At 45.3% G+C, this 16,313-nt stretch overlaps 1 pseudogene across 1 annotated transcript; it reads right to left on the reverse strand.

Annotated features, from left to right (window-relative positions):
* Nucleotides 1–427: 427 nt before the first annotated feature.
* On the reverse strand, nucleotides 428–4,607 carry LOC147118630 (Ig heavy chain C region-like; annotated as a pseudogene). Its single transcript, XR_015077824.1, has 4 exons — nucleotides 4,238–4,607; nucleotides 3,022–3,333; nucleotides 1,377–1,684; nucleotides 428–857 (listed from the first exon to the last, which is right to left on the reverse strand). The product of XR_015077824.1 is annotated as an Ig heavy chain C region-like (transcript).
* Between the last annotated feature and the right edge of the window lie 11,706 nt (nucleotides 4,608–16,313).

Consider the following 16,313-nt stretch of genomic DNA (forward strand, 5'->3'; position numbering starts at 1 on the left):
GTTAACAATTGCTCTTTCCCCTCTCTCTGGTGCGGTGTGGGTGTAATATTTCGTGTTCGTGTGTGGCCTTATTTCAGATCCCAGAGGCTGCGATGCTGCAAAATAAAACTGGCCCCAATTCTGAAGAGATGGACAGCACCGAGATCTAAATGTGCTGTGTTTGTTTGTCTGAAATGGGAACTTTTTGATTCCCCCCAGCGGAACGAAAGTTGCTGGAGTGACTTTGAGGAATCCTGTCATGAAAGAGATTCAGTCTGTCTCTAACCCGTGGTGTATCTGAGCTGGGAGCGCTGGCTGTACAAGCCTTGGGCCCGAGACCAGTAAACATCCTGCTTCAGATAAACAGCCCTCCCCTTGGCAAAAATGGAAAAAACAATTAATTGAGCCGCTGTGTGTGTAACTGACGATTGGAAGAAATGGCCTTTATTGGTTTTATTCAAGAACTGAAATGCAATCGAGAGATTCTCATTGACAAGAATTGCCGGTGTCCATCAGAACAAGGGAAATGTTGACAAAACTGGCTTTACCGCTGGACTTATTAACCGTTCTGTTGATGATCTTCAAGGGGATCGCTTCATGTCCCACCACACAGGAGTAGGAAGCGCCGCTGGCCCACTCCTCCGCTGCAATGGATAACAGGCTGTACATGAAGAAGGAACTGCTGCCGTTCTCCGCCATCACCTCGGTGTTCTTGTAGTTGCCGGAATTCACCGGCTTGTTATTGACGGTCCACTTGACGAAGGTCTCTCGGGGGGATTAACCTCTCACTAAGCAGGTGACGGTGACGAACCTCTGAGCGGAGACTTCTTCAGCCGGGGGCAGGAGGACAGACACGGACGGTTCCCGCGGATCTTTAGCTGCAGAACAATCACAATAAAGGTCAATAAACTGGAGAGTTCCAGAGAGAGTGAAACCGGCGGATAGATGTGAGAGGAATGGGCTTTGCGTTGAATTTTAAAGGGTTCCTTTTTCCCCCTCTGTGTCTTGTCCGGTTTTCCAGCCCGGAGCAGAGGGAGATGCAATCCTTCTCTCTGGGAGCTTGAAGAGTTGGACTGGAAAATTATATAGAATTTAAAGCATAGAAACAGACCATTCGGCCCAACTGGTCAATGCCGCTGTTCATGCTCCACACGAGCCTCCTCCCGCCTTAGTTCATCTAACCTAAATAACAGATCATTCTACTCCCCTTTCCCTCATTGACTTATCCAGCTTCCCTTTAAATGCATCCTCTCTGGTCCTAGAGGGTTTAGTTAGTGGAATTACCCATTGAATTATCAGAGCAGTCCATTTAAACACTGAATAGAACGAACTGGCCCGTGCACCATCACCGGAAATAGTCACAGAGTCTCACTTATTGCTACAATCTCACCGCTCACCTTTTTCCTTGTGGATGGAACCTCTTATAGGAGTCGGCATATCCTGATGGCTCACCACGCAGGTGAACTCATCCCCTCTCAGCCAGGCTTGTGTCGAGATGTTTAAGTTGCTGATCACGCTGTTGGGAGCCCCTCCGTGTTGGACGGCAATCTCTGGTTTCAGCGTCTCCTTTTCTCGGGTCCAGGACACGTTGACTCCATAAGGAGCATTAGACACGACGCAGGTTAAGGTCACCGTCGCCTCCAGTAAGACCTGTTCCATTGACGGTTTGGAAGAGTGATTTCTGGATCGTTACATTGGATCTCATCTGTGAAGCAGAAATGAAAGTCAAGCAAAACTTCATCTTCAGAATCAGGACACCAGTATTCAGTCTTCACTCTCTCAGGGAGAATAAATCAAGTGCTTCCTGACATCACCCCTGAACAGCTCAGTTATAATTTGAAGGTTATGCCCCTTGTTCTGCACTCCCGCACGGAGGAAATAGTTTCTCTCTATCTCCCCCATCAATTCCATGTAACAACTTAAACACCTCAATTAGATCACCTCTTAATCTTCTATAATCAAAGGAATACAAGCCTATTCCCTGCAACCTGTACTCATAATTTAACCATTTCAGCCCCGGTATGATTCAGGTGAATTTGTCTTGCACCCTCTAAAGCCGGTATATCCAACATGATGTGTAGTGCCCAGAATTGAACGCAGTTCTCTAAATAGTGTAGATGTCCTTTCTGGCAGTGGGTCCCTGTACAGGTACCAGTAAAGGGTTCCAGACACCTACTGCCGCTCCGAATATGATCAACAACTCGGGATAACCCTGAGACCGAGAACACCTCATGTACTCTCTGACATCAGAGCAGAGGGAAACCTTCTTTGGCGAGGTTATGGAATCCTGAACCGTGAGGAATTCTGATTCAGAAGATCGTGGGTTAAAGTCGCACTGCAGATACTTAAACACAAAATGTGCACTGACACACCCAGTGCAGTACTGAGGGAGCGCTGCACTGTCGGAGGTGCAGTCTTTCGAAGGAGATGTTAAACCGAGGCCCCGTCTGCTCTCTCGTTTGACGAAAACGATCCCATGGCAATGTTTCTAGGAACAGCAGGGGAGTTCTCCCAGGTGTCCTGACCAATATTTATCCCTCAACAAACATCACCAAATAATAAGATTATTTGATCATTATCACATTGCTGTTTGTGGGACCTTACTGTCTGCAAATTGGCCGCCGCGATTTTTGCATCACAACAGTGACCACATTTCATGAAGCACTTCCTTGGCGGTAAAGCGCTTTGGGAGGTCTGGAGGTCGGGAAATGCGCTATATAAAGGCAGTTCTTCCTTCTATTTTATATTGGAAGAAAACACAAACAGCATGATTGTAAATTTGAAATAGAGCTTTCTCAGGGTAAACATGAGACTGAGGACACCGCACTCACTGTCTGACATCACAGCTGAGGGAAACCTTTGTCGAAGTGATGGAATCCTGAACCGTGAGGAACCCTGAGTCAGCACTGACATCGGAAGGAAACACAAACTGTATGATTGGAAATTAGAAACAGTTCGGTGCTTTTTACTAATTCCAATAAAAGTCCTGACTGAGATCAGCGCTCAGAATGATCTGGGACTTCTCGGGGTTGTGTCTCTTACCCTGAGATCTGGAGATGTTTCGGCTTTGGGTGACCCCTTGATGGGAGACCCGGCAGGTATAGACCGAGCCGGCGAACCACTCCCCGGCGGGGAATGTCAGCCGACTGGTCGCCGAGAAGTTCCCGTTCACTTCAAAGACGGGAGAGGTGATGAAGCCCGAATCCATGAGTTGTCCATTCTTCAGCCAATTCACGGTCATTGACTTTGGACGGAAATCGATGATTGAACAGACGGCGGTTGCAGACCTGCTGATGATGATTTCTTCACTGGAACTCAGGGTGAGGATCACAGTTGGATGATGTACCACAAGATCTGCAAGAACATACATTTTATTGGGATTATTTGTTGCAATCCGAACAATGAAGAAATGTAAAGCGGTTTTTTACATAGAATCTACAATACAGACACAGGCCAATCGGCCCAAGAGGCCGTGTTTATGCTCCACATGAGCCTCCTCTCTCCCTACTTCATCTCCCCATCAACACAACCTTCTATTCCTTTCTCCCTCCTGTACTTATCTGGATTCCCCTGAAACGCATCTCTGCTATTCGCCTCAACTACTCCATGTGGTAGCGAGTTCCACATTCTTCCCACTCTCTGGGTAAAGACGTTTCTCCTGAATTCCCTTTTGGATTTATTTGTGATTATCTTATATTTATGGCCCCTAGTATCGGGCTCCTACTCGAGCAGAAATATTGTCTCTACATCTAACCTTTCAACCCACTTCATAATTCTAAAGACCTCTATTCGGTCACCCCTTTAGAAAAGATCCCAAGCCTGTTCAATCATTCTTGACAGTTACAATTTTTCAGTTCTGGTATCGTCCTTGTAAATCTTTTTTTGAACTTCTCCAGTGCCTCTGTATCATTCTTGTAACATGGATACCAGAACTATGGAAAGTACACTAAATGTAATATGGAGACCAGACCAGTACTCAGTACACTAAGTGTGATATGGAGATCTGACCTGTACACAAACTCTAAGTGTGATATGGAGACCAGACCTGTACACAGTACACTAAGTGTGATATTGAGACCAGACCTGTACACAGTACACTAAGCATAATATGGAGACCAGACCTGTACACAAACTCTAAATGTGATATCAAGACCAGACTTGTACACAAACTCTAAGTCTGGTCTAACCAAGGTTGTATAGAAGTTGAACATAACTTCTCTGCTTCTCACAGTTTTCCCCTGTATCCCACAACACTAACCTGGTATTTTGACGCTCCAGTCCGACCCACTTTGTCGAACCTGGCAGGAGATTGTGCTGCTCCCCACCTCTGACTCGGTGATGGTTAACTGGCTGCTCAGGGTGTAGGTTCCCTTCTTGTTGAACACTGACGGGTAGGTCTTCAATCCAGTGGTGATCGGCTCTTTATCTTTCCTCCAGGAAAGGCTGGTGATTTCCGGGAAGTAGTCCATCGCCAAACAGCCGTAGGTGACGGGGCCGCCGGTGTTGGGTTGTTCACAGGAGGAGAGCAGGATGTAGAGGGTGGGAGGAGAATGTATCGCTGGGAAAGAATGGCCCATTGAACAAGTTAGACTCTGTAATCCGTGCTTATAACATAATCAATCAACTCGAAATGTGACTACAGGATGAACTAATTCCATCATTTGCCGATCAAAGCCTCGATCAGTATTTGAGTTTCTGTGAGTTGTGAGAGCCGACGTGAAACGTCTTCATGTAACTCCAGTCTTGTACAAAAGAAAAGTCAGGAGTCTGAAAGGGGCATTCTGTCCACGAGGCCCCTTTATACCGTGTGAATGCCGGAATATTGTATCGTGGACTTCCTCCAGCTCTTGATCCCCTGTTATGGAACACTCGCCTCATTCCCCAAACACGTTCACATTAGATTTTTTCACATTCTGTCCACTGAGCTCCTCCCTACATCCTTTTGCTGTCAGCCTCTTATTATCAGCACAGAATCAGACTATTCCATGATATCAAAGTTTCGTCATCTCTCCATTGTAAGATGGTACCTTAAAACCTACCTCTTTGACCAAGCTTTTGGTCAACTCTCAGAGTAACTACCCGCTATACTGAAGAATAAACCTGATATCTCCTTATGTGGCTCGGTGTCAGATTGTATCTGCTGACGCTCCTGTGAATCGTCTTGGGAGGTTTTACTACGTTAAAGGCGCTATATAAATGCAAGTTGTTGTTGTTTCCAGGGGATTCACTTGTTTGAATAGCGGTGGGGTTAGTTCTCCTAATCACACAACCCCTACAGCTAGATCTACCAGTTGTATTACCTTTAAAACAAATCCCAGCATGTTTATAGAGCATGACCCAGAATTATAAAATAATACAACTTTACAGCACAGAAGGCGGCCATTCGGCCCATCAGGCCTCTGAAAGAACTCTCCACCAATCCCGTGCACCTTCCAATTCCCAATCTTCCTCTCAAATGTTCAATTTTATCGAGCTATTATGGAGTCTGCATGCAGCCCTCTTTCTGATAGGACATCCCATGTTCAACAGCCCACTGTCTGGGAAAGTAGAATATTACCATCTCATTTCCTTCTGTTGCTGCTGATTTTCAATCAGTGCCATTTATTCACCAACTCACCGACCAGGGATAATATGTATCCCGAATCCCTTTATAAAACCCTTCATCATTCCAAAACGCTCTATCAGACCGCATCTAAATCTTCCTTGTTCCCATGAAAATAAACGACGTTTACAATAAATGGTTGAATTCTCCTTTAAAATATGAACTAAATAATTCAGCGCACCAATTTGAATAGGGAACTTTTGCACAGCCGAGTTTTATAAGATTCAAGCTTTGGATCAATCGGGATTGATTCGAGCCTCTCTCTTTCCTTCTCCGAAGTGGAAGAAGAGCGATACAGTGTGACTTGTCCTCTGTCCCATTCTACTGAATGGACGTCCTCTGACTTTTCAACTCACACTCACTCAATTAAATAATCCGAATTAAATACGTTTCCCAAAGCCGGTTATATGGAACGATGCTCTTTAAATGCTCCATTTCATTTTCCAAACTACTTTCCAACCTCCCACCAGTGAGAACAGGCACTGCTTTCTGGGTGGTTACAGTCACTTCTTGTTGCTGTTTGTACCGAACATAATCTAAACATCGGGACAGGTTTCTTCTCTAAATACCTAATATTGGCAATCCTTAAACATTATAAATCGATTGGTTATCAGCGGGTTCTATGCAAGGAAGGACAAATGTAACTAATGTGCTGACTGCTGATGTGGGCAACTCTCGCTTCTGGTTTGTGCGGATAACTCAAACACCTGCGGCTTATTGGTCAGATACTGAAAGCTTGGTCTACAATGTGAAGTAACAAAGAGGGTTGATGATGGTCTTGCAGTAGATATTGTACGCATAGACTTTCAAATTGCATTTGATAAAGTATCTCATAAAATACTTTTTCGGAAAATAGATGCACATCGGATTAAAGGGATAGAGGTAACTTGGGGGAACTAATAAGCTGAGTGAGAGGAGGCAGAGATTATTGGTGACGGATGTTTTTCTTACTGGAGAGAATTATGCAGTGGGGTCCCCTTTGGTCGGTACTGGCTCATTGCTTTTCCTGTTTTATATATAAATTACATGGACTTGTTTATAGGGGGTACAGTATCAAAGTTAACGGAAGATGCATAGATACATAGAAACATAGAAGATAGGAGCAGGAGTAGGCCAGTCGGCCCTTCGAGCCTGCTCCACCATTCAATTTGATCATGGCTGATCATCCAAATTCAGTACCCTGTCCCTGCCTTCTCCCCATATCCCTTGATCCCTTTAGCCTTAAGAAATATATCCAACTCCTTCTTGAATATATTTAATGAAATGGCCTCCACCGCCCTCTGTGGCAGAGAGTTCCACAGGTTCACCACTCTCTGGGTGAAGAAATTCCTCCTCATTCCATTCCTAAATGGCTTACGCCTTATCCTTAGACTATGACCCCTGGCTCTGGACTCCGCGGCCACCAGAAACATCCTTCCTGCCTCTAGTCTGTCCAGGCCTGACAGAATTTTATAGGTTTCGATGAGGACCCCTCTCAATCTTCTAATCTCCAGTGAGTATAAGGCCAGTCGACACAATCTCTCCTCATACGTCATTCCTGCCACCCCAGGTATCAGTCTGGTGAATCTTCGCTGCACGGCAAGAACGTCCTTCCTCAGATAAGGCGTGTAAACTGCACACAATACTCAAGGTGTGGTCTCACCAAGGCCCTGTACAACTGTAGCAAGACATCCTTGTTCCTGTATTCGAACCCTCTTGCTACGAAGGCCAACATACCATTTGCTTTCTTAACCGCCTGCTGCACCTGCATGCTTACCTTCAGTGACTGGTGCACAAGAACTCCCAGGTCTCTTTGCACTTCCCCTTCTCCCAATCTATTGCCATTCAAAAAATAATCTGCCTTCCTGTTTTTGCCACCAAAGTGGATAACCACACATTTATCCACATTAAAGTGCATTTGCCATGTTTCTGTCCAATCACCCAACCTCTCCAAATCGTATTGAAATTTCACGACATCCTCCTCACAGCATACCCTCCCACCCAGCTTTGTGTCGCCTGCAAATTTGAAGATATTACATCCAATTCCCTCGTCCAGATCATGAATATATATTGTGAACAGCTGGGGTCCTAGGACCGATCCTTGCGGTACCCCACTAGTCACGGCCTGCCACTCAGAAAGCGACCTGTTTATTCCAACTCTTTGCTTTCTGTCCGCCAACCAGTTCTCTATCCAAGTCAATACCTAGCCCCCAATCCCATGTGCCTTAATTTTGCATGCTAATTTCTTATGTGAGACCTTATCAAAAGCCTTCTGAAATCCAAATACACCTCGTCCACTGGTTCTCCCTTATCTATTTTACCAGTTGCATCCTCAAAAAATACCAGTAGATTAGTCAAGCATGATTTACCTTTTGTAAATCCATTTTGACTTTGTCCGATCCTGTCACTGCTTTCCAAGTGCTCTGCTATTACATCTTTTATAATGGACTCTAGCATTTTCCCCACGACCGATGTCATACTTACATAGAAACATAGAAACATAGAAGATAGGAGCAGGAGTAGGCCATTCGGCCCTTCGAGCCTGCTCCGCCATTCAATGAGATCATGGCTGCTCATCCAAATTCAGTACCCTGTCCCTGCCTTCTCCCCATATCCCTTGATCCCTTTAGGCTTAAGAAAAATATCCAACTCTTTCTTGAATATATTTAATGAACTGGCCTCCACCGCCCTCTCTGGCAGAGAATTCCACAGATTCACCACTCTCTGGGTGAAGAAATTCCTCCTCATTTCAGTCCTAAATATCCTACCCCTTATCGTTAGACTATGACCCCTGGTTCTGGACTCCCCAGCCATCGAGAACATCCTTCCAGCATCTAGACTGTCCAGGCCTGACAGAATTTTATAGGTTTCGATGAGATCCCCTCTCAATCTTCTAAACTCCAGTGAGTATAAGCCCAATCGACACAATCTCTCCTCATACGTCATTCCTTCCATCCCAGGTATCAGCCTGGTGAATCTTCGCTGCACTCCTTCCATGGCAAGTACGTCCTTCCTCAGGTAAAGCGACCAAAACTGCACACAATACTCAAGGTGCGGTCTCACCAAGGCCCTGTACAACTGTAGCAAGACATCATTGTTCCTGTACTCGAACCCTCTTCCTACGAAGGCCAACATACCATTTGCCTTCTTAACCGCCTGCTGCACCTCCATGCTTACCTTCAGCGACTGGTGTACAAGAACATCCAGGTCTCTTTGCACTTCCCCTTCTCCCAATCTATTGCCATTCAAATAATAATCTGCCTGCCTGTTTTTGCCACCAAAGTCGATAGCCTCACATTTATCCACATTATAGAGCATTTGCCATGTTTCTGCCCAATCACCAAACCTGTCCAAATCGTACTGGAGTTTCATGACATCCTCCTCACAGCATACCCTCCCTCCCAACTTTGTGTCGTCTGCAAATTTTGAGAAATTACATTCAATTCTCTCGTCCAGATCATTAATATATATTGTGAACAGCTGGGGTCCTCGGACCGATCCTTGCGGTACCCCAATAGTCACTGCCTGCCACTCGGAAAATGACCCATTTATTCCAACACCTTGCTTTCTGTCTGCCAACCAGTTCTCTATCCAAGTCAATACCTTGCCCCCAATCCCATGTGCCTTAATTTGGCATGCTAATCTCTTATGCGGGACCTTATCAAAAGCCTTCTGAAAGCCCAAATACACCACATCCACTGGTTCTCCCTTATCTATTTTACCGGTTACATCCTGAAAAAATTCCAGTAGATTAGTCAAGCATGATTTACCTTTTGTAAATCCATGTTGACTTTGTCCGATCCTGTCACTGCTTTCCAAGTGCTCTGCTATTACATCTTTTCTAATAGACTCTAGCATTTTCCCCACTACCGATGTCAGGCTTACTGGTCTATAGTTCCCCGCTTTTTCTCTACCACCTTTTTTGAATAGTGGGGTAACATTAGCTACCCTCCAATCCATGGGTACTGTTCCAGAGTCTATTGAGTTCTGGAAGATGACCTGCAATGCATCTATTATTTCTAGGGCCACTTCCTTAAGTACCCTGGGATGTAGATTATCAGGCCCTCGGGATTTATCGGCCATCAGTCCCATCAATTTTCCTTACACCATTTCCCTGCAAATACTGATTTCTTTCAGTTCCACCCTTTCATCAGACCCTATGTTCCCCGGTATTTCTGGGAGGTTATTTGTGCCCTCCTTTGTGAAGACAGAACCAAAATATGTATTTAGTTGGTCTGCCATTTCTTTGTTCCCCATTATAACTTCCCCCGATTCTGACTGCAAGGGACCTACGATTGACTTCACCAACCTTTATCTATTCAGATATCTATAAAAGCTTTTACAGTCAGTTTTTGTGTTCCCTGCAACTTACTCTCATATTCTATTTTCCCTTTCTTAATTAATCCCTTTGTCTACCTTTGCTGAATCCTAAACTGCTCCCAGTCCTCAGGATTATTGCTTTTTCTGGGCAATTTTTATGACCTCTCCTTGGATCTTATGGTATCCCTAATTTCCCTTGTTAGCCACGGTTGAGTCACCTTTTTTGTTTTATTTTTATGCCAAACTGGGATGAACAACTTCTGTAGTTCATCCATTCGGTCTTTGAATGTTTGCCATTGCCTATCCACCATCAACCCTTTGAGTGCCATTCCCCAATCAATCCTACCCCACTCGCTCCTCAGACCTTCGTAGTTTCCTTTATTTAAATTGAGGACCCTAGCTTCTGAGTGAACTACTTTATTCTCCATCTTAATGAAGAATTCGATCATATTATGATCGCTCCGACCCAAGGGGCCTCGTACAACAAGATTGCTAATTAATCCTTTCTCGTTACATAATACCCAGTCTAAGATGCCCTGATCTCTGGTTGGTTCCTCGACATGTTGGTCCAGGAAACCATCCCGTAAACACTCCAGGAATTCCTCCTCCACATCATTGTTAGTAATTTGGTTAGCCCAATCTATATGTAGATTAAAGTCACCCATGAAGATTGCTGTGCCCATATTGCACGTTTCTTTAATTTCCCTTTCAATGCCATCCCCAACCTCCGCCTTACTGTTTGAAGGTCTATATACCACTCCCACTAATGTTTTTTTCCCCTTAGTATTTCTCAATTCTACCCATACAGATTCCACATCATCAGAGCTAATATCCTTCATTACAGTTGTGTTAATCCCTTCTTTAACCAGTAATGCTACCCCTCCTCCCTTTCCTTTTTGCCTATCTTTCCTGAATATCGAATACCCCTGGATGTTGAGTTCCCAGTCTTGGCCATCCTTGAGCCATGTTTCCCTAATCCCAACAAAATCATATTTGTTTACCTCTATTTGCGCAGCCAATTGATCCACCTTATTACAAATGCTCCTCGCATTAAGACACAAAGCCTTCAGGCTTGTTTTTTTAACGCTCCCCAACATTACTGAAAGTGGTATATCTGTTGGAGAGGGGGATGGCCACAGGGGACCCCTGCACTACCTGCCTGCACCTAGTACTCTGCCTGTTGGTCACCCGTTCCCTTTCTTCCTGTCCAACCTCTACCTGTGGTGTGTCCAACTCCCTAAACGTGCTATTCATGACGTCCTGAGCATCATGAACGCTCCAGTATGCATCCAATCGCAGCTCCAGCGCCGTAATGTGGTCCGTCAGTAGCTGCAGCTGGATGCAGTTCCTGCACATGTAGTTGTCAGGACACAGGAAGTGTCCCTGAGTTCCCACATATCGCAGGAGGAACAGATCACAGGGCCGGGCTGTCCTGCCATGAATTACCCTTTAATTAATTGCTTAAATTAAATCAATCAATCCCACTAATTACACTACAGTTAAATAGTTTACCAACAGTCCCCGCTACGTCATCGTTCTAATATTACGGATCTACAAATCACTCCGACAAAACAGAGAATCATTGTTAGTTCCCTGAGCCGTGAAGGAAAGTTCACTGGAGTCAGGGCTACCGGTGACCTGACGGTAACACTAACGGAATTATGGAGAACGAATTGACCCCGGATCAATTCCAAACCAAAACCCGATTTAAAAACCTGTGCTTCACGTTCACAATAACTAGAGAAGGGTCTCTTTCCCACCCTGGTCTCTGAAGGCGGAACCGTCCCCTATAAGTGCACTGACTGTCGCCCAGCTCGGGGTGTTTCCATTCACTGGCAGCCAACTCACCACCTACCGGTCTCACAGCACCACTGGGTACACAAGGAAGTGAGCTGGGAGAATCCGGAGACACGACAGCAGATTATTGAGGATGGCGATTAGAACGGGTATCTTCAAATATCCAGCCGCCCTTTTACAGAGCGGACAGCGGCAATGCGGCTACTCAGCATCTGGGCTCTGTGGGAGGCATTTCTGACAGGTAATTGTGGGCCAAACTCATTTCATCTTTTCTCTCATTTCCCAAGTATGGTTTGAATCTGAATTTTAAACACCCGCCGGTCTGATCTTTTCCTGTTTGAACATGTTTTTCAGATCTGAGTCTTGGAGTTTCTGTCACTCAGCCGCTGTCCTCAGGAGTTAAGACAGAAGGAGAAGCGGTGACTTTAAGGTGTTCCTATGATACTACACAGAGCAGCTATTATTTATACTGGTACCGGCAACACCCAGACACACAGCCCGAGTTTATACTGAGGAGCTCAAGACCTCGACTAAATTCACCAGTTTAACCATCTCCGGGCTCCAGCTGACTGGCGCTGCCATGTATTACTGCTCTCTCTGGGACTCTCAGTGATGGAAAGCAGTCTCACCCCCGTACAAAAACTGCCCTTGGACTGTAGGGCGGAGCTCCTGTCTGTTGGGGTTGTGTGGAATCGCGGGCAGATGCAGCCACAATGAGCAGCGCGCTGTCAGGCGCTCAAACACACATCGAGAGGAAACCAAATAAACCTCGGATCAAACTGTCACCCAACTCTTTCCAGGAGCGGCCGAGAAAAAAACTGCAGATTCCAATCGGCCCGAAAGATCGATCACAGAATGAACCGTCTTTTCTGTTTCTGATCAGCTGTTTTCCCTTAAACTCATGGATCCATATTCAGGTCATTTCCAAGAAGGAGGTTGCAGACATTCAAACGTCACCCAAATATCGCCACAATCATATCACTCAAACATGGCCGACGGAACGTCACTCAAATGTGGCCCGCCCCAGGTCACTCCATGGCACATCAAACAAACATGGCCGACAGCACGTCCCACAAGTATGGCTGACGCACGTCACACAGAATGCTGACTGACGTCACACAGACTGCAGAGTGACGCCACACAGACTGACGACACACAGACTGACGTCACACACTTAGAATGCAGACTGACGTCATACAGAATGCAGCCTGACTTCACACAGACCGCGGACTTACGCCACACAGACTGTATACTGCACCAGGGTACATGGGAATGGGGGAATCTGGTTGTTTTGAAGGGAATGGGGGCGATGAGGAGAACCGTGCATTAAGGTGTAAATGGAGGTATAAAACAGACAAGGAACAGAAAAACAAACAGCAGGTTACAATTAAGAAATACAACAATGGAAGTGATTAAATGAAAGGAAAATTTCAGCAGTGTACCTGTGCAGCTGAGTGAGCACCCCCCCCCCCCCCCCGATATATCAGTCCATCCTTGTCTGCTCTCGATGCTTAAATATCTGAGCAATGTATCTGTGCAGGTGAGTGCGGTTTCCCTCGATGAATCAGCTCAGTGCCTGTCTGTACTCAATGGCTAAAGATCCGAACCCTGTCTCAGTTATTACTGCACTAGACCACATCTCTGTTTTTATTACACTAGGCCCCGTCTCATTTATTACTACAATAGAAAATGTCTCTGTTTATATTGCACTGGACCAGGTCTGTGTTAATATTACACCCGGCCCTGTCTCTCTTATTACTGCACTAGCCCATATCTCATTTTATATTCCACAAGACCCTGTCTCAGTTATTACTACTCTCGACCATGTCTCTGTTTATATTGCATTGGGCCCTGTCTCTCTTTATATTACATATCGCTTTTGCATGAACCACTGATTCTGCTGGACAGAGCCTGGAACGGTGATCTGTCAGCACCGCCTGATGGGCTGCCACAGGTTCCTAATGATTCCAAGTGCACAACTTACATTTGGTAAACGAGAACACTGAAAAGAGCACATACAAAGCGTTTTATATATCTATATATATATAAATATGTGTGTGTATGTGTGTGTGCGTGTGTTTGCAAAGCACTTCATTCTTAATGTTAACAAGTGCATTGCACAAAGATAACACTAGGCCCTGTCGCAGTTTAATTAACGCTAGGCCATATCTTTGTTATTACAACACCACACACTGTCTATGTTTATATTGCACTGGGCCCTGTTTCAGTTATTACTGCATTGGACCCTGTATCTGTTTATATTACACGAGGCCTGTCTCAGGTATTATTGCACTAGACCATGTCTCCATTTATATTATGCACGGCCCTGTCTCAGATATTACAGCACTAGACACTTTCTCTGTTTATATAAGACCAGGCCCCGTATCAGCTATCAATGCACTATACCTTGTTGCTGTTTATTTTTCACAAGGCCCTGTCTCAGTTGCTACTGCTTTAGACAATGTCTCTGTTTATATTACACTGGGCCCCTTCTCAGTTAATACTGAACTAGATAATGTCTCTGTTTATATTAAATTAAATCCTGCCTCTGTTTATGTGACAGGAATGAATGTCTGAGTGACAACCTTATCGACTGTTTATTACTCTATCAAACCGATGAATTCCTTTCATCATTTTCAACACCTCAATATTATTATCCCATAATCTTCTATATTCAAGGGAATACAAACCCAGTCTATGCACGCTGTCCTCATAATTTAACACTGGTGAATCAGCGCTGCACCATCTCTGAGGGCAATGAATCTTCCTGCGGTGTGGTGCCCAGTACTAAAAGCAGTCCTCTAAATGGGATCTTCCTGAGGTGCTGAGCCCAGTACTAAAAGCAGTCCTCTAAATGGGATCTTCCTGAGGTGTGGTGCCCAGCACTAAAAGCAGTCCTCTAAATGGGATCTTCCTGAGGTGCTGAGCCCAGTACTAAAAGCAGTCCTCCAATTGGGATCTTCCTGAGGTGCTGAGCCCAGTACTAAAAGCAGTCTTCCAATTGGGATCTTCCTGAGGTGCAGTGCCCAGTACTAAAAGCAGTCATCTAAATGGGACCTTCCTGAGGTGCAGTGCCCAGTACTAAAAGCAGTCATCTAAATGGGATCTTCCTGAGGTGCGGTGCCCAGCACTAAAAGCAGTCCTCTAAATGGGATCGTCCTGAGGTGCTGAGAACAGTACTAAAAGCAGTCCTCTAAATGGGATCTTCCTGAGGTGTGGTGCCCAGTACTAAAAGCAGTCCTCTAAATGGGATCTTCCTGAGGTGTGGTGCCCAGTACTAAAAGCAGTCCTCTAAATGGGATCTTCCTGAGGTGCGGTGCCCAGTACTAAAAGCAGTCCTCTAAATGGGATCTTCCTGAGGTGTGGTGGCCAGCACTAAAAGCAGTCCTCTAAATGGGATCTTCCTGAGGTGCTGAGCCCAGTACTAAAAGCAGTCCTCTAAATGGGATCTTCCTGAGGTGCAGTGTCCAGTACTAAAAGCAGTTCTCTAAATGGGATCTTCCTGAGGTGCGGTGCCCAGTACTAAAAGCAGTCCTCTAAATGGGATCTCCCTGAGGTGCGGTGCCCGGTATGTTGTGTCTGTGTGTTGATAGAGACACTGAAGACGGGAGTTGGTTTCATAGGTGTTTACTAAACAAAGTCTGGAGGGGAACTAACTGATACAACACAATATACAGGCTTATATAGCCCGAGTGGCCATTACCAGCATTACAGTACACATGGGGCTCTTAAAGGCACATAGACTACAATTCCTCCCCTTTTAGCCAACCAGTACATAATATTTTAAGTAATTATTACTTACATGTTACAAGAAAAATAATCTACACATTGCTGCAGTTAATTAATTATAAGTCAGTCTCTCTGGAGGCTTCCTGACTCGGTCCGGATAACGCCTCGGTGGAGTAGTAGTTTCTGGTGGTGTAGTAGGTTCTTTTGGCAAGGCTGATTCGGCTTGAATGCCAGTGTCGGGTTCATCGGGTTCCAGTATCCCCGGATGGGAGGTAGATATGGGTATCTCTACTTCATCGTTAGGTGTATAGAGTTGTGGTGTAGGTTGTCCCTTTTCGGATGACTCTATGATTTGGTCAGCATGGCGCCTTATTATGCTTTCTCCGATGTCCACGGTATACATCAGCGGTCCTAGTCATGTGCAGATAGTTCCAGGCTGCCATTTCTTGGTACGGTAGTCCCGGGCCAAAACTTGTTGACCTATCTGGAAGGTTCTAGTTGGACTTTCATTCATGCCTTGAAATTGCCAGTTCTCCACGTCCCTTCTGATGTTGGGCTTGATCAAATCCAGCCAGCATCTTAGGCTTCTATTGAAGAACATCATGGCGGGCGTTTGGTTTGAAACCATATGTGTTGCATTCCTGTATGCGAACAAGAAGTTATCCACCTTGTGCTGAAGTTTTATGTCTTCATTACCCATGGCCTATATGGCCTTCTTGAAGGTCTGGACAAACCTTTCAGCCAATCCATTGATGGCGGGATGGTATGGGGCGGACGTGTAGTGCTTAACCCCATTGTTTTTTAAGAACTTCCTGAACTCTTCGGACACAAATTGCGGTCCATTATCAGAACAGATCTGTTCCAGCAGCCCATTCCTGGCAAATATGGTCCTTAATACTGTGATGGT

Source organism: Somniosus microcephalus, chromosome 4 (assembly GCF_052327205.1).
Source record: "Somniosus microcephalus isolate GS21.2 chromosome 4, FLI_Smic_1.0, whole genome shotgun sequence".
NCBI classification, from domain to species: domain Eukaryota; kingdom Metazoa; phylum Chordata; class Chondrichthyes; order Squaliformes; family Somniosidae; genus Somniosus; species Somniosus microcephalus.